Source organism: Arvicanthis niloticus, chromosome 13 (genome assembly GCF_011762505.2).
Source record: "Arvicanthis niloticus isolate mArvNil1 chromosome 13, mArvNil1.pat.X, whole genome shotgun sequence".
Classification (NCBI taxonomy): domain Eukaryota; kingdom Metazoa; phylum Chordata; class Mammalia; order Rodentia; family Muridae; genus Arvicanthis; species Arvicanthis niloticus.
Window position 1 is genome coordinate 11,966,113 of NC_047670.1, and position 18,527 is coordinate 11,984,639.

Here is an 18,527-nt window from a genome sequence, read left to right on the forward strand (position 1 = left end):
AGATATTAAATTAATATAAGGAGTCAAGAAAGCAAACAATCTCAGTATTTGCTGTGTTTGCTTTGGGACAAACATAACAGGTGCTCTGCATGCCCAGTGAGTCGCAGCACACTGTTCCCTGGGTAAAGTAATTCTCAGATAAGTTAGCTGTGGTGCACAGCTATACAGGCTAAGTCAAGTCTATGTGATTCCAGTCTCTAAAAGGTGCTAAATCATCTATGCAATATGAATTTAATCCATGACCATATTTAACACAGGTATGATTTTACAAAAGGTATGAATAATAGAAAATATGTGCTAACATAAAGAGACATACTGTGCATAATCAATAATTAATCCATGTTTATATTCTTAGTAAAAAAATTTATTTTATAGGTATTTGTATTTTGTCTGCATGTATGTCTAAGTACCACTTGTGTGCCTCTCAGGGAGAGGCCAAAAAGGGGTAACTGACCCATTGAACCTGGAGTTAGAGGTGCCTGTGAGCTGCCATGTGGGTGTTAGCAATGAAACCCAGGTCCTCTGGAAAAGCAGCCAGTGCTCTGAAATTCTGAGCCATCTCTCCTGCCTAGATAAGATATTTTGCTATGGGTGAGTCCTATACTTGAGAGTGGTTACTTCATGTACTCTGGATTACAACATCCTTGTTACTTTACTGTGAAAAGAATCTATGAAAAAAATGTTTTAAAAAAGTAGCAAATGAGAGGCCTTCAAAACTTTCACGTATGAGAAAGAAAATAGAAGGAGGGAGAAGAAGAAGTGAGAGGGACAAAAGGAGGAGAGAAGCTGGTTTCCAAACTGAATATTCTTTTTCATGTTTTGACGTCAGCCACCAGAGGTACAAGTTGTCCATGGGCTCAATATAGTCAAAGAAGTCACTGAGAAGAAAAATATCAACAAGATAGATTGAATGAAATACTGTTTGAAAAAAATGAGCCTTTCAAACTCCCTGAGGGATGCTAATACAGATAACGCTCTAAAAACAAATGATCTGGTCATGCTGTTGCTTTTTTCCTCTTCACAGTTTAACAAACAGATTTAACTTTACTTTGAATAAAGAACAACAAAATAATTCACAGTGTCTAGAATATCTCTGGTATTTGGGTTTTGTTTGTTGTTGTTTTGTTTGGTTTTAAAATTTTATCATTCAAAATAACGAGTGTCATTATGACGTTTTCATACACACGTTTTACTGTATCTCACTCAAATTCACTCTTGTGTGATCCACCCATGTCCTTCTCCCAAACTGGTCCCCTTCCTCCTCTCCTATAGTCATGATTCTACATTCATGTTACACACAAATACACACAGACTCACTTTTCCTCTCTCTTTCCCAGCTTCCTCTTTCTCCCTTTATTCTTAAGAGAAAATACGCAATACTTTTGCTTTATCTTTTCTATTACCCACTTTTGTTCCCAAATCCCCTTCACACCCTTTAGACATTTTCCTTCCCCAATAGTCCCCCTTCTACTTTTTTTCTTTTTTTTTCTTTTATTGGTTATTTTCTTTATTTACATTTCAAATGTTATCCCCTCTCCAGGTCTCCCCTCCAGAAACTCCCTACCCCATCTCCCTTCCCCCTGGCTCTATGAGGGTGCTCTTCCACCCACACACCCACTCATATCTTTCCACCCTGGCATTCCCCTACAGTGGAGTTGGTCCTGTGGGGGTTTTGTCTTTCTAACCACTCTGTAATGTGAATTTTCATTTTCCAAATACAGCAGTGTACCTCTTTGAGCATGAACAGCCTAAGCCATCTGAAATGTTTACACACATGTACACGCACTCACCCATGCACACACATGCACACATACACAGAGAGAGACAGACAGAGTGTGACAGAAAGAGGAAGAAATGGAGAAAGAAAAAAAGACAGACAGACAGACACGAAGACAGACTGAGAGACAGAGAAAAAATAATGGATTAAAAATTTGTTTAGGCTGGGGCAGACTCCTAGCTGGTCTGCTCCTGTGAAGACACTATAATCTGACCCATCCTAGAGGAACCACTGTATTCAGAGCAACAGGTAAGAACTCTCCCCTACAACCCAAAGCCCCAAAGCTGCAGCTGGGAGACTAGGGCACTCAGGTCCCATCACCCAGCAAAAGCCCACCCTCCCAAATACCACTCCCCTTCTGCCCCTCACTTGGTTCTTTTTGCTAGGGCAGACTCCTAGCTGGTCTGCTCCCTGAAGACACTATATCCTGACCCATCCAAGAGGAAGCACTGCACTCAGAGCAGTTAAGAAAGCTGAACTCCCAGGGGCTCTAACATGCCCAGGATCATAAGATTTCAGGATCCCAGAACCCAGAGGCAGCCTGAGTCCCAGGAGCCCTTTCAATCAGGATTTCAGGATCACAGGGTCACAGAAACAGCTGGACTCAGGAGTTCTGAAACAAGAAAGATGAAAGGAGAGACAGGCTGCAGTGTGAGACAGTGAGTACAGATAGCAATAGAGATAACCAGATGGCAAAAGGCAAGCATAAGCAACAGAAACCAAGGTTACCTGGGATCATCAGAACCCAGATCAAGTACTGGATTTAAAAAAAAAAAAAAGACAAGAAAAGCAAGATTCAGATTTAAAATTATTTCTCATGTTGATGATGAAGGAATTTAAGAAGGACATAAATAACTCCCATAAAAAATACAGGAGAGCACAGGTAAACAGGTAGAAGCCCTTAAAGAGGAAGCACAAAAAATCGCTTAAAGAATTACAAGAAAACACAACCAAACAGGTGAAGAAATTAAACAAAATGATCCAGGATCTAAAAATGGAAGTAAAAACAATAACGAAATCACAAAAAGAGACTACACCTAGAAAAGAGGTCAGAAGTCATAGACTAAAATATCACCAACAGGATATAAGAGATAGTAGAGAGAATCTCAGGTGCAGAAAATACCATAGAAAACATTGACACAACAGTCAAAGAAAATTCAAAATGCAAAAAATTTCCTAAACCAAAATATCCAGGAAATCCAGGACACAATGAGAAAACCAAACCTAAGGATAATAGGTATAGATGAGAGTGAAGATTCACAACTTAAAGGGCCAGTAAATAATTTCAACAAGATTATACAAGAAAATTTTTCTAACCTAAAGAACGAGATGCCCATGAACATACAAGAAGCCTACAGAACTCCAAATAGACTAGACCAGAAATGAAATTCTTCCCATCACATAATAATCAAAGTATCAAACGTACAAAACAAAGAAAGAATATTAAAAGCAGTAAGGGAAAAAGGTCAAGTAACATATAAAAGCAGACCTATAAGAATTACACCAGACTTCTCACCAGAGACTATAAAAGCCAGAAGATCTGGGACAGATGTCATACAGATCCTAAGAGAACACAAATGCCAGCCCAGACGACTATGCCCAGCAAAACTCTCAATTACTATAGATCGAAAAAGCAAGATATTCCATGACAAAACCAAATTTACACAATACCTTTTCACTAATCCAGCTCCCCCAAAAAGAATACATAAAAAATTCCAACACAAAGAGGGCAACTACAACCTAGAAAAAGCAAGAAAGTAATCTTTCAAAAAACCCAAAAGAAGATAGCCCCACAAATATATTTTGACCTCTAATAACATTTTAAAAAAAGGGGGGGGAAGCAACAGTCATTTTTCCTTAATATCTCTTAACATCAATGGACTCAAATCCCCAATAAAAAGACATGGACTAACAGACTGGATACGTAAACAAAACCCAACATTTTGCTGCTTACAGGAAATGCACCTCAGTGACAAAGACAGACACTACCTCAGAATAAAAGGCTGGAAAACAATTTTTCAAGCAAATGGTCCAAGAAACAAGCTGGAGTAGCCATTCTAATATTGAATAAAATCGACTTTGAACCAGAAGTTATCAAAAAAGATAAGGATGGACACATCATACTTATCAAAGGAAGAATCAACCAAGATGAAATCTCAATTCTGAACATCTATGAACCAAATGCAAGGGCACCCACATTCATAAAAGAAACTTTACTCAAAGCACACATTGTACCTCACAAAATAATAGTGGAAGAATTCAACATGCCACTCTCATCAATGGACAGATCATGGAAACAGAAACTAAACAGAGACACAGTAAAACTAAGAGAAGTTATGAACCAAATGGATTTAGCAGATATTTATAGAACATTTCATCCAAAAACAAAAGAGTATGCCTTCTTCTCAGCACCTCATGATACCTTCTCTAAAATAGAATATATAATTGGCCACAATACAGGCCTCAACAGATACAAAAAGATTCAAATATTCCCATGCATCCTATTAGATCACAATGGACTAAGGCAGGTCTTCAACAATAACAAAAACAATAGAAAGTCCACATACAAGTAAAAAATGAACAAGACTTTACTCAGTGATATCTTGGTCAAGGGAGAAATAAAGAAAGAAATTAAAGACTTTTTATAATCTATTGAAAATAAATGCACATCCTAATAAAACTTAAGGGACACAATGAAAGCAGTGCAAAGAGGAAAACTCATAGCTCTACATGCCTACAAAAAGAAACTAAACAGAGAAGACACTAGCAGCTTGACAACAAACCTGAAAGCTCTAGAACAATAAAAACTAATACACCCAAGAGGAGTAGATGGCAGGAAATAATCAAACTCAAGGCTAAAATCAACCAAGTAGAAAGAAAAAGAACTATACAAAGAATCAACAAATCCAGGCTCTGGTTCTTTGAGAAAATCAACAAGATAGATAAACTCTTAGCCAGACTAACCAGAAAGCACAAAGAGAGTATCCAAATTAATAAAATCAGAACTGAAAAGGGAGACATAACAACAAAAACTGAGGAAACTTTAAAAAATCATCAGATCCTACAACAAAAGGCTATATTCAATAAAACTGGAAAATGTGGATGAAATGGACAATTTTCTAGACAGATACCAGGTACCAAAGTTAAACCAGGAGCAGAGCAACCATCTTAACAGCCCCATAACCCCTAGAGAAAAAGCAGCAGGCATTAAAAGTCTTCCCAACAAAAATAGCCCAGGACCAGATGGGTTTAGTGCAGAATTCTATCAGACCTTCAAGGAAGACCTAATAGCAATTCTCTTCAAACTATTCTACAAAATAGAAACAGAAGGAACACTACCCAATTCATTCCATGAAGCCACAATTACGCTAAAACCTAAACCACACAAAGATACAACAAAGAAAGAGAACTTTAGACCAATCTCTCTTATGAATATCAATGCAAAAATAGTCAATAAAATTCTCGAAAACTGAATCCAACAACACATCAAAACACTCATCCATCACAATCAAGTAGGCTTTATCCCAGGAATGCAGGAATAGTTCAATATTCAGAAATCCATCAACGTAATAGACTATAAAAACATACTCAAAGAAAAAAAAAATCACACGATCATCTCACTAGATACTGAGAAAGCATTTGACAAAATTCAATACCCCTTCATGGTAAAAGACCTGGAAAGATCAGTAATTCAAGGCCCAGACCTGAACATACTAAAAGCAATATACAGCAAACCAGTAGCCAACATCAAACTAAATGGAGAGAAACTTGAAACAATCCCACTAAAATCAGGGACTAGACAAGGCTGCCCACTTTCACCCTACCTATTCAATATAGTACTGGAAGTCCTACCCAGAGTAATTAGACAAAAGGGATACAAATAGGAATGAAAAAAGTCAAAATACAACTATTTGCAGATGATATGATAGTATACTCAAGTGACCCCAAAACTTCAACCAGAGAACTCCTCAACTAGATAAACTACTTCAGCAAAGTGGCTGGATATACAATCAACTTAAACAAATCAGTAGCCTTCCCTACTCAAAGGATAAACAGGCTGAGAGAGAATTTACAAAAATGACACCCTTCACAATAGTCACAAATAATAAAAAATACCTTGGTGTGAATCTAACCAACAAGTGAAGGAGCTGTATGACAAAACTTCAAGTCTCTGAAGAAATAAATTGAAGAAGGTCTCAGAAGATAGAAAGATCTCCCTTGGTCATGGATTGGCAGGATTAATATAGTAAAAATGGCCATCCTGCCAAAAGCAATCTACAGATTCAGTGCAATCTCCATCAAAATTCCAAATCAATTCTTCATAAAGATAGAAAGAGCAATTTGCAAATTCATTTGGAATAACAAAAAACCCAGGATAGGAAGAACTATTCTCAACAATAAAAGAACTTTTGGGGAAATCACTATCCCAGATCTCAAGCTGTACTACAGAGCAATAGTGATAAAAAAAACTGCATGGTATTGGTACAGAGACAGGCAGGAAGATCAATGGAATAGAATTGAAGATCCAGAAATGAACCCATACACCTATGGTCACTTGATCTTTGACAAAGGAAGTAAATGAATCCAGTGGGAAAAGGACAGCATTTTCAACAAGTGGTGCTGAGTCAACTGAAGGTCAGAATGTAGAAGAATGCAAATCAATCCATTCTTATCTCCTTGTACAAAGCTCAAGACCAAGTGGATCAAGGACTTCCACATGAAACCAGATACACTAAAACTAATAGAAGAAAAAGTGGGGAAGAACCTTGAATACTTGGACACAGGGAAAAAAATTCCTAAACAGAAAACCAATGGCTTCTGCTCTAAGATCAAAAATTGACAAATATGCCCTCAATAAGACAAAATGGCCACCAACAGATTGGGAAAAGATTCTTACCAATCCTACATACAGTAGGGGGCTGATATCCAATATATACAAAGAACTCAAGAAATTAGACTCCAGACAATTAAATAACCCTATTAAAAATGGGGTACAGAGCAAAACAAAAAATTCTCAACTGAGGAAACTCGAATGGCTGAGAAGCACCTAAAGAAATGTTCAACATCCTTAGTCATCAGGGAAACAACCCTGAGATTCCACCTCATATCAGTCCAAATGGCTTAGATCAAAAACTCAGGTGATAGTAGATGCTAGTGAGGATGTGGAGAAAGAGAAACACTCCTCCATTGTTGGTGGGATTGTATGTTGATACAACCACTCTGGAAATCAGTCTGGCAGTTACTCAGTAAATTTGACATAGTATTACCTGAGGACCCAGCTATACCACTCCTGGGCATATACCCAAAAGATACTCCAACATATGACAAGGACACATGCTCCACCATGTTCACAGAAGCCTTATTTATAATAGCTAGAAGCTGGAAAAAAAAAACCCAGATGTCCTTCAACAGAAGAATAGATACAGAAAATATCATACATTTACACAATGGAGTATTACTCAGCTATTAAAAACAATGACTTTGTGAAATTCTTAGGCAAATGAATGGAACTAGAAAATATCATCCTGAGTGAGGAAACCCAATCACAAAAGAACACACATGGTATGCACCCACCGATAAGTGGATATTGACCCAAAAGCTCACAGTACCCAAGTTACAATTCACAGACCACATGAAGCTCTTGAAGAAGAAAGACCAAAGTGCAGGGTGCTTGGGTCCTTCTTAGAAGGAATAGCAAAATACTCATGGGAGCAAATATGGAGACAAAGTGTGGAACAGAAACTGAAGGAGGGGCCATCTGAAGACTGCCCCTCCTGGGTATCCATCTTATATGCAAAGGTAGATGCTGTTGTGGATGCCAGGAAAAGCACGCTAACAAGAGCCTAAAACAGCTGTCTCCATTAAGGCTCTGTCATATACAGAGGTGGATTCCCTCAGCTAACCATTGAACTGATCATGGGGTGCCCAATAGAGGAGTTAAGAGAGCAGACTGAAGGAGCTGAAGGGGTTTGCGGCTCCATGTGGAGAGCAACCAATACCAAGCAACCAGAGCTCCCAGGGTCTAACTCACCAGCCTGGGAACAAGCAAGGAGGGACCCATGACTCCAGCTGTATGTGTAAGGGGAGGATGGCCTTGTTGGACATAGGGGGGAGAGGAGGTCTTTGGTCCCATGAAGGCTGGATGCCCCAGGGTGGGGAAATTTGAGGGTGAGGAGGTGAGTGCGGATATACCCTCATAGAAGCAGGAGAAGAGGAGAAGACATAAGGGATGTCTGGGGGTGGGGTATCATCTGAAATGTAAATAAATAAAATATCCAAAAAAATTAAAAATCTGTTTAATATTGGCTGCATTTTAGAGACTTCTATAAAGTTTTAAGCTCCATTACTACAATCAATACTGTTCTATTGATGTGTTTTTGTATCACTACTCACTAAAACAAGACTCTATAGGATGACAGGCAAAGGTCTTTATGACAGTTTTCTTTTATTTGTAGTAAATACCTTCAAAACCTCCATTTATAAATGGCATATCTGTAGGATGAACAGATGATAGATAGATAGATAGATAGATAGATAGATAGATAGATAGATAGATAATAGGTGATAGACAAACAGATACATATTAGACAGTTGATTGTAGACAGATAGATGATAGGTAGATAGGTAAATGATACATAGATAAATCCAGAGATAGAGATAGATGCATAAATTTAGACAGATAGATAAATAGATAAGATACATACATACATACATACATGTATAGATAGATAGAAATAGAAAGAAAGATAATATACAGGTAGATAATAGACAGATGATAGAAGATGGATAGATGATAAATAGACATATACATACAGATACATAGATAAACAAATTGAGATAGATGCACAAACAGATACATACATACATATATCATGCATACAAAGATAGATTAGATAGATAGATAGATAGATAGATAGATAGATAGAGATGATAGATATAGAGATATAGACAGATATGATCGATGGGTAGACAAATGATAGATGATAGACTGATATATAGATAGACATACAAATAATAGTGAAACATATTACAACTTAACAATGTACCTATATGGTAGCTCACAACTGTCTGTAACTCCAGTCTCAGAGGGTCTGACAACCTCACACGGACATACATAGTGGCAGAACACCAATACTCATAAGATAAAAATAAACTTTAAATTTTTTAAATAATAAAAATTTTAAAAGTGGACAGGATGCACAAAATCCAAAGAACAGTTCTACCAGAGAAGATTCAGTTTGAAAACCAGCTCATGAAGAGACTCAGCCTCAACAGCTACAAAAGAAACAAGAATTAAAATTGCATTTGGTATCACCCCATGCTTTTAGAATATCTAAAATCAAAGTTGCCCATACCCCTGGTTGGTAAAGATGCAAAGAAACTAGATGTTCGATTCTGCCCAGTGGAACATAAAGCATTGCAGGCACTAGAGCACCCACTGAGTGATTTGTTCTGTCAGAACCACACTTCTATTCCTTGGTAATTTTACAGACAAACAAAAGCATATGTGCACACAAAGACTTTGTACAAGAATGTTTATAGTGGTTTTATTTGAAGTAACCAAAGACTGGAAAAGAACCAAAGACAGCAAGAGACTAAACAGATTGTGACACTCCCACAGGCGCTGCCATGTCCTTCAGCAAAATAAATAAATAAATAAATAAATAAATAAATAATAAATAAAATGAACTGCTGACACTTGTAATAAAGGTAGTGAATACTGTAGCATCCCATGGGTATAAAATCCTAGGCCAGGCAAACTAATTTAGAGACAGAAAGTAGATCAACCAGAAGAGGAAGAGGAGTGAGGGTTTACATAAGAAATAGTATAAAGGAACTTTCAATGTGTTAGACATATTATTTTTATTGTTGGGTTTGTTTCAGATGTGTATGTATAACTAACAAGGTTCTTCAAATTATGTACTTTAAATATATGTACTTTATTACATGGCAATTATACCTCATAAATCTGAGAATTTTCCCCCAAAGGAAGAAAATTCTGCCAGATGTAACAACATGAATAAATCTCAGAGTAACTGTACTAATTCAAACAAACACGCACACAAAAGTCTACATACTGTGTATATTCCCTTTCCAGAATATGTTGGAATACGAATCAGTGTGAACTGGGTTCAGATTAGGTCGCCTGGAAGTGGCAGAGGATGTGCCTGCCCAGGGGCATAAGAAATGGATATGAAGGGCATAAATGCAGAAGTGTGTATTATCTTCTTTGTTTTAATGGTTATACAGCTATATTCAGGTATATATATATATATATATATATATATATATATATATATATATATTAATGGTACATTTGTCATAACTCATGAAAATGTGTTGATAAAAAGGATATTAGTGAACTCAACAATATCTAATTCACACACAATTTTTAGTGAGTTCTTTTGAGAAAAATTAATGGGCTTCTCATGAGATTTCTGTAATGTTTGCAGTAGTGAAGATTTATGTGAATCTTGGTGAATGGTAATTTTCTTAAGTGTATTCTCTTCAGACAGGACAAACTTAAAAGACAGCAATGGCTTAATCTACAATGTAAAAGGCAGTGCTTTAAAATAAGGCTCTCCATACATGATTTAATCCTGTGATTGCCATGTCCTTACTTCCTCATTACAGTTTCACAGTCAGTAAAACATACTCTTGAAGTTATCCCAAAGAGTAGGTATTTCTAATGGCATCTCCTACCATCAGAGACCATACTATTCATTCATTCATCATCAAAGATTCAACCACCGTGTTTGATGAAGTTAAAAATTAACAGACCAGAGAAAGAATAAGATGCGATGAAAATGACATGCAGGGCAAGAGTTTGGCCAACATTTTTAAAAAGGTATGGAAGTGAAGACTTGGTACCTAAATGGAGACTGGCTTGGATGAAAGAAGCAGGTAACAACAGTGGTGACTTATTCAGAGTGTTCTAACTGGTAGAAATGTCACACCTGATGGCCCATAGATAACAGTGCGTTTGAGGAACTAAACAAATCATTCTGCCTCAACTAATTGATATCAAACTGAGAGGATTGAACTTGTAATGGTCGTAAGTCACATTATGAGTGGTCCAATGATGGAAGGACTGCCTTTCCAGTAAGCAAATTAGGAAATTAACTCGTGATCACAAAGGCTCTGCTGCCTTAGAACTTATTGGGCTGCCAACGTTAAGAAAAGACATTATTGTCAGTTATAAAAATTCTCGTAGGAAATAAAAATTACTTAGCTGAAAATTAACCAAAAAACAGGACACAATATTCTTTGTAAATATAAAACAGCTTTCCTGAATGACCAAATAAACTTTAGCTTTGTGGAACAGATCAAATGTTAACATGAACCCATGTAGAAGTGGGATCATTGAAAAATCACAAATTTATAGTGACTGTGATCAAAGGAAAGATTTCATTGTACCCGAGGCAGGCCCACACCAACTTGGCAAGCATTATGCTGCAGAAATAGTACTAACAGCACAGAAGGAAAGCAGAAAGACAAGGTGCCTAAACAGCAAATAGAGTTCAGTACCCTAACCCTACATATGCTTAGAGAATGTGGGTCTGGCAGCTTCCGCCTCTCCTACTCTCTCACTGTCTGAATCCCATCCTTACCTCTTCATCATGGGTATAGCATTTTACACCTCGGTGAAGCTTCAAACTCTTTACTCTGTCTCTCATCTCCCTTTTTAAAATCCATACTCCAAAATGCTGCAAACCTAAAATCTAGTCATAATTCTATCTCCTTAAGTGTTTTTTTTTTTTCCTTAAGTGTTTTGGTTGTTTCCCTTTGACTAGCTAACTAGCTGTAACTGTTATCACTTACATCCACTGTAGCTGACCCGTGGGCCTGGGCGTCTCCCCACTTTGCCTTCTGTCAAGACTCCTCCTCCGGGTGAAATCAACCTGCTTCCAACACCTCTATGAGTCTCCCCAACATGGTCTAATAAGAACAGAATTAATTCTTCCATGAAATTTCTCAAAGTGATCCAAGCTTAATGTATTTCTGTGCTTCCGGTTTTTCCACAGCATTATGGCAACTACAAACCTTGATTCCATCCTGACTACTGTATGTGTTTGCCTTCCCAGTAGATTATTTATGTTTGAGGGCGGGGATGCTGAATTCTGTTTGCTTTCTAGGTACTTATTTTTTTCTATTTTCCTCAGTGCACTTAGTATTATCTCTATAATGTATTTCTAAGTTCATATGAATCAGCTTTATTTGCAAGTCATGACCATTTTATCTAAATAAGATAATATTGTCTAAATTTTTTATGATTTACTTATTTTTAGTTTATGACCATTGGTGTTTTGCCTGCATGTATGTCTGTATTAGGGTGTCAAAACCCCTGAAGCTGGAGTTACAGACAGTTGTCGGCTGCCACATGAATGCTAGGAATTCAACCCAGGTCCTCTGGAAGAACAGTCACCACTCTTAATCACTGAACAATCTCTCCACCTCAGGAAGTATAATACTTTCAAATTACAGATTACACAAATTTCAGACAAAGCAAAACAATGGTTGTTTTGTTGTTACCAAACAACCAAACAAAAAACTATGCAGTAAGGTATGGTATGTAAACATAGAATTTATCAAATGCTTTCAAAATTAAATCACCAGATCTGGATGATCTCAGCCAACACAGTTAGAGCAGATGGAGATACATTACCTAGATGTTTTCCACAAGTAAAATGTTTCATATTAATAATGTAAGATTTTCCCATAATTCAGAAGTGAGCAAATATGACTCTCACATCACAACTCTTTAAACTGATGCACAGGTATAGGAAGAAACTTGCTCTCAACAAAACTGAGATTTGCATACAAGTCCTGCCAAAGCCCTGTTTAAAGCCCATGATCTATGCTAGGGTGAATTTTTCCCACACTCAAGAGTCAAAGGTTCTGTGAAATCAGGGACAGTCTATGCAGACATCACTAGAGATCCAGCATCAGTCAGAAGACTTGATTAAGTTGCTAGGAGTTCATAGATCTTAAAGTCATATGCCCTTTGTTTATATTCATGACAATCTTTGAGGTAAGAGAAAATAAGAATAAGTGACATTTCACAATCAAGGTAAATTAGGACAGAAGAGATGGCTGAACAACTAAAGGAGTGTACAGCTCTTGCAAAAGACCAGAGTTTGGTGCCCACCATTCATATCAGTGGGCTCATAACACCTGTAACTCCAGCTCCAGGGAATCTGACACGATTTTCTGGCTTCCACACACATGCACATGAATAACTAAAACATAAAGATAAATTTTTCAAAAAAGTATTACAAATAGACAGAAGGTAGTAGCTTTAATCCCAGCACTTGGAGGCAGAGGCAGGTAGATCTCTGAGTTCAAGATCAGTGTGGCCTACAGAGCAAGTTCCATGACAGCCAAGGTTACACAGCAAAACCTTATCTCAAATAGAAAACAAACAAACAAACAAAAGACAGAAATAAAAAAACCAAACTAAACCAAAACAACAACAAAAAATATGTATTACAATTTATTTTGTTCTGAAGTTGAAATACATTTCTAATACGTTTTGAACTACTTATGAATTCTTCAGAAAACCACCATAATTGAACTAAAGGTGGTCACAAGAATGTGGCCCTCCATGGTATCAGCTGATTCTACCACATAAAGATCACAGTCCACCACTTTGTCTTAAGATGCAGTATAGGAAGTTTTGGTAGAGCTGCTTTTTAAGGTGTGCTTGAAGTGAATGGGCAAGAACATGTTGAGGTACTTACATCAGCGCCCAAATATGTAAGCCTGGAGAAGAACTAGTTCTCACATATACTTTGTGACCTAGAAGTTCCTTTCCTGACCAAGTGCAAGAGAACATGGCTTTGCCTGTAGCACCAAGGTTTCAGCCATCATTTGGGGACACTTGCAGCCTGAAGCCCTGGGTGAGTACAGGAAGCATCTGTAGTTCCTTTTTGGCTCTGAGCCCCATGGCAGCACCTGAACCCACAGCTTTGACCTCTGTGAATGTTGGACTCAACTTACTTTTTTTCTGCTTCATTTATATTGTTTATGACATAAAGAGAATATTAATCCCTAGAATTATTATAAAGACATGAAAATTGCCTAGAGCAATATTATCTATAGATTAAGAACTCAATATTAACCAAAATGTGTGTGTGTGCGTGCGTGTACATGTGCAAGCAGACGTGTGTGTTTGAGTCCTTAACTGGTCCAGCTATGAGATTAAGTCATATTTGTAAACTACCCATACCTGCATGTGTGTGAAATGGCACAACTGACTAAAAAGAGGCTAATTCTTTACAATGAGAAAAGTATTTGCAGTTACAAGTATGCATCAAGGTGTAACCAAATGTTGCTACCCACACAGGAAAATTGCTTTTTAAATATGGTGTTATTTAGTTTTTGTAATATATATATTAGAGAGAGGTTATATGAGTGTGTACATCCATATATGTGCATGAATAGAGATAAGAGGACAAACACAGGTATTGTTCCTCAGATACTGTAACCTTATGTTTTTGAGACAGGGTTTCTCTTCAGTCTGGAGCTCATGGATTAGGACTGACCAATTGGCACACAAATGCAACAAATCTCTGCATGTGATGAGATTACAAGAGTTGGCACCAGCATGCCTGGCTTTTCAATGCTAGTTCTAGGGAAAGACATATCCTCATGCTTGTGTAGCAAGCACTTTACCAATGAAGGTATCTCTCAGCCCCATATTTAATTTTTTGAAGGAATGGTACAAATTAAGGAATTTAAGTAGATGTTGTGGTGCAATATATAGAATAGGTAACAATAACCTCCGCATACATACTCTGCCATTATCAGGCATTGATTCTATGGTTTAGAGGAGTCAATTTAGAGGGATTAGCTCTTCTTACCTCTACCTCCTGGAGTAGGGTTATCAAAGCCATTCTGGCATGTCAGATTTAGAGACTCCCATCTTTGGGAAATTGGTTACATATCCAGCCGGGCATGCTGGCTAACTCCTGCAATCCCAGCACAGGAAAATCCATGTGAACCTGGTCTACCCTGTGTGTAAAAACAAAGAAATGAGGAGATAGATAACTCTGTAGAGTGCTTACCTCAAATGCACAGTCTCCATCATCACCTAAATCAGGTGTGATGGAGCATACCTGCAATCCCAGAACTAGAGAGATAGAAGAAGAAAAGCAATAAATTCAATGTCATCCATTAATTTAGCATTCTCAAGGCTAGGCCAGTATAAGACCAAAAAAAAAAAAAAAAAAAAAAAGGAAAGTGAAGAAAAGCAGAAGATGAAGATGATGGCAAAGTAGACAAAATGGACAAAGATGAAGACTCCACTGCCCATAACTATGATTGTTCCTTTCAAATTGTGCTTTGATCCTTGCATGAGAGCCCTCTATCAGAAAGACAGCAAGCATAGTAATCAATACCTACACAGATCAAAACTACTGTGAGCCCACTAATGAATGCCTCACCAGAACAAGTATCTGAAGTCATCCCTGGACAAAGGGTAATAAATACAGGAGCACCTATCAGAAGCTCAAAACACTATGGTGATGTTGGGAACATAGAACATGCTAGGCACATGCTCTACTACCAAGCCATATCCCCAGCCCTGTGACAACATTTTTTACAACTGCAAAGCAAAACTTTCAAAATCCTGATATTACCCACCCAGGGATGGTTTGTATATTTCTCATAGTAACCTCCACACTGAGGATAAGTTTTCAACTAGAGAGTGGCAACATTTTAAAAGTTGATATCCAGTGGGCCTAGTATAGGCATAGTTAGAGTAGGTACTTTAATAGCCATTAAACATTCATGAGCTGCACACAGAAGACTGTGAAGACACAGACCCAAAGGTCAACAAAGACTTCACACACAAGAGGAAAGCCGCCCTCTTTATATTTTACTGCCATTTGCATGTTGCTTTACAAACTAGAATTACTTCTGGAATTTATAGAAATAGCAAAGATCTTGATGATAATGAATACATCAAAAGTAATTGATAGTCGCTGGGTTCACAACACTGCATATATGCCAATATTTAAGATGCCGCCATTCTCTTGTTGAAAATCTGCTTGACTGTTTTGAAGTTTAAAAAATGGAGGAATCAGAATATAGTTATTATCTGGCTGCTGAGTGTTTAAAAATATCAATCCCTAAAATTAATTTGTGGTAGCCCATAATCTTATAGCCAAAATTGTAGCATAAAATGTGTCTTTAAAGTCTTTACAGTGACATTTTGGTCAAGGGCTGTACCTTCCCAAAGCTTGCTGAGAACATCCCCATATTCGTAGACCCATAAACGAAGAGGAAGAAGACCTGCAAGGGGAAAGCCAATTGCTATCAATTTCCACCATGCTCTGAAAAGCTTATAAAGCAACCCCTTGTGCAACCGAGGGAATACAGACACAGGAAATCAGGTGGCCTGAGTCAGAGGTGTGAGAACTGATGGAGCCTGCTGAGGGGTGGAGCAGGAAGATGATTATGAATAAATGGAGATCGCCGAGGTACATCCTTGTAAAAAGAAACAAGTCACCTGTACAGTAAGTTGTCAAAAAGGATAAAGTAAGCAAAGCCCAAACAGGAAACTCGGCCATCACTGAAGTTTTTTATTTACAGAATATCCCACAGTTTTGAGCTTCAACCCTTGTCCTCGAATGAAAACTAAGATTGTTTTGCTAATTATAAAGTACATTAGCTCCACTTGCAGATAGCCCTAAACACATGCAGATACCCTTCAACCCAAATCCCCTCAAGATGGCATCATCACAGACACTTCTAGGATCTTAGCACATATTAATTTATTGCCATTAGACATTGAATGACTTCCACCCAATCCAAACATTGTTTAACTCAGCATCCAATAGTAGATCAAATCTTCCAAAAGAAACTGACCCTTTGACTAACATATACAGTTGTCACCAAGAGCTTCACCAGAAGGTGCCTAATCCTCAGATGTCTGAAACAGTATAGGGGAGGAAACTTGAATAAAGGTCATTAGAAGATGCTTTGGCATCAAGCACCAAACCTCACTCCTCTGTTGTCCTTTAGTGTCCAGTCACATGTACTAGCTTGGACCCAGCCTCCCTACCTCAAACCTTTAGGGAACCCCTCAACACCACCAACAGATCTTGGAATCATGTGACCAGCAACAGCCACCAAAGCTTTCCAACCACTCAAACAAATGCAGGGCAGGTTCTAGTTTCCTTTTCCAAGGCGAAGGGCTTGAATACTCTCAAGCTCCAGCAGCCTCCAGCCTTTTTGGGGGAACTGAGTGAACTCCAGTCACCTTCTTGGGGGAACTGAGACTCCTGGTGCAGGAGAGTGGCCTGGCGTAAAGTGGGTCATTCCCGGACACTGGGCGCTGGCGGAACGACTCACCCACGCCAGCGGCTCCGGAGCTCCCGCGTCGCCCTCAGCTGTGCCGCATCTCAGTAGCAGGTCCCCACACACCCTGACAGCAGTGTCCAGCAGTGCACGGTCCGGGGGGCCAGGAAGTTTGCAGGCAGCCTAGAAGTTGGGTGGGGTGGCACTAGAGGTGGCACTGGGATTCTGTTGTTTTGTTTGTTTGTTTTCCTGGATCTCTAGCAAAAATTTTGGGGGACCATATGCCGGAGAGAATATTAGCTTTGTTCAATGGCGACAGGGCCGGGGCCTGACTTTCACAGCGAGATCGATTTACTAAACAAACTGAATCGTGGGTGGGGATGTTAAACAGTAACTAGCGAGCCTCAATGAAAACTGAAAGCAACAAGGCAGCCTCTGCCCGAGAGCAACGGTTTCCCAGTTCCCCAGCCCTGGGGCTCACCAGCCAGCTATTCCCAGAGCCTTCGGGTTTGTACCGCAGCGGCCATCTGGGCCTTCGTAGCCATCCCTCAGTGACTGCCACACGCCTCATTCTGACTACCAAGGGGGACGACACCCTTGGCTTGACCCCTCCAGCCTGAGCTGGCGGCTCCCCAACCTTCCTGGCCCGGTGAGCCAGGCCAGGTTGAGATACGCTGAGCGTCTGAAACCAAAGACCTTCCCCTCCCCTCGGAGCCAATCTGGTCGCGGCTACATTTATTCAGGCTAAGAAATGTTTTAGAGCAAGTGGCAGGGAGAAATCTGTGATCCTATGATGCGAATCTAAGTCATTGAGCAAGAGGTCCAGAAAATGGGCGGAAGTATCGGTCAAGGGAATTAAATGGGTTCCTGGGGGCAGAACTGCGGGGGCACCGCTAGGGGACCCGACAACCACTTTAAATTGCGCCTTGGACCACCTCCTGGGTGTTCTATTCTGCAAGAGTTTTGGGAAGGGGAGGGAAAAGGCATTTATCTCTCTTGTCTGCGGAAACCTGTGTGGTTTCTAGTCAATAAGTTCCTTTTTACATGTGTATCAGATGGAAAACTTCCCTCTCATACCCTTTGGTTCCTTCCAGAACCTTCTTCCTTATGAATGATATCTGACACACCCATGCTATAGCTAGTCAAATGCTATAGCTGGCCAGGAGTATGTGACAGGAACAGACAGATCTGTGGTTTTCTTTTTTTAATCTCATCAGTGTAACATCATGTTTGCAGGAATGATAGACTTCAGGTCCAACAAGAATTTATGCTCATGAGATAAACAGTTACCTAATTCACGTGGCTTTCTTTTCTGAGCAGAGGTTGGCTGTTATTTTGATATTGTAATAATGCCAGAGAGATCAAAGAACCAGGTGTGTGTGCGTGTGTATGGTTTTATTTCCCTTTTTCTTTTTAGATGGGATTTCTAAACCTTCTCAGTTTACTC

The 18,527-nt window shown here is 38.9% G+C and overlaps 1 protein-coding gene across 2 annotated transcripts in view; it reads right to left on the reverse strand.

Moving 5' to 3' along the window:
• The window catches only part of Hnf4g (hepatocyte nuclear factor 4 gamma), a 149,468-nt gene extending 131,724 nt beyond the window's left edge, over positions 1 to 17,744 (reverse strand). Inside the window, exons 1-2 of one of the 2 annotated variants that reach the window (XM_076911237.1) lie at positions 17,135 to 17,744; positions 14,641 to 14,791 (exon numbers count right to left, since the gene is read on the reverse strand). The gene's annotated coding sequence lies outside the window, so the exon portion shown is untranslated. The remainder of the gene's footprint in view (positions 1 to 14,640; positions 14,792 to 17,134) is intronic. The other variant, XM_076911235.1, reaches the window with a different exon arrangement.
• Between the last annotated feature and the right edge of the window lie 783 nt (positions 17,745 to 18,527).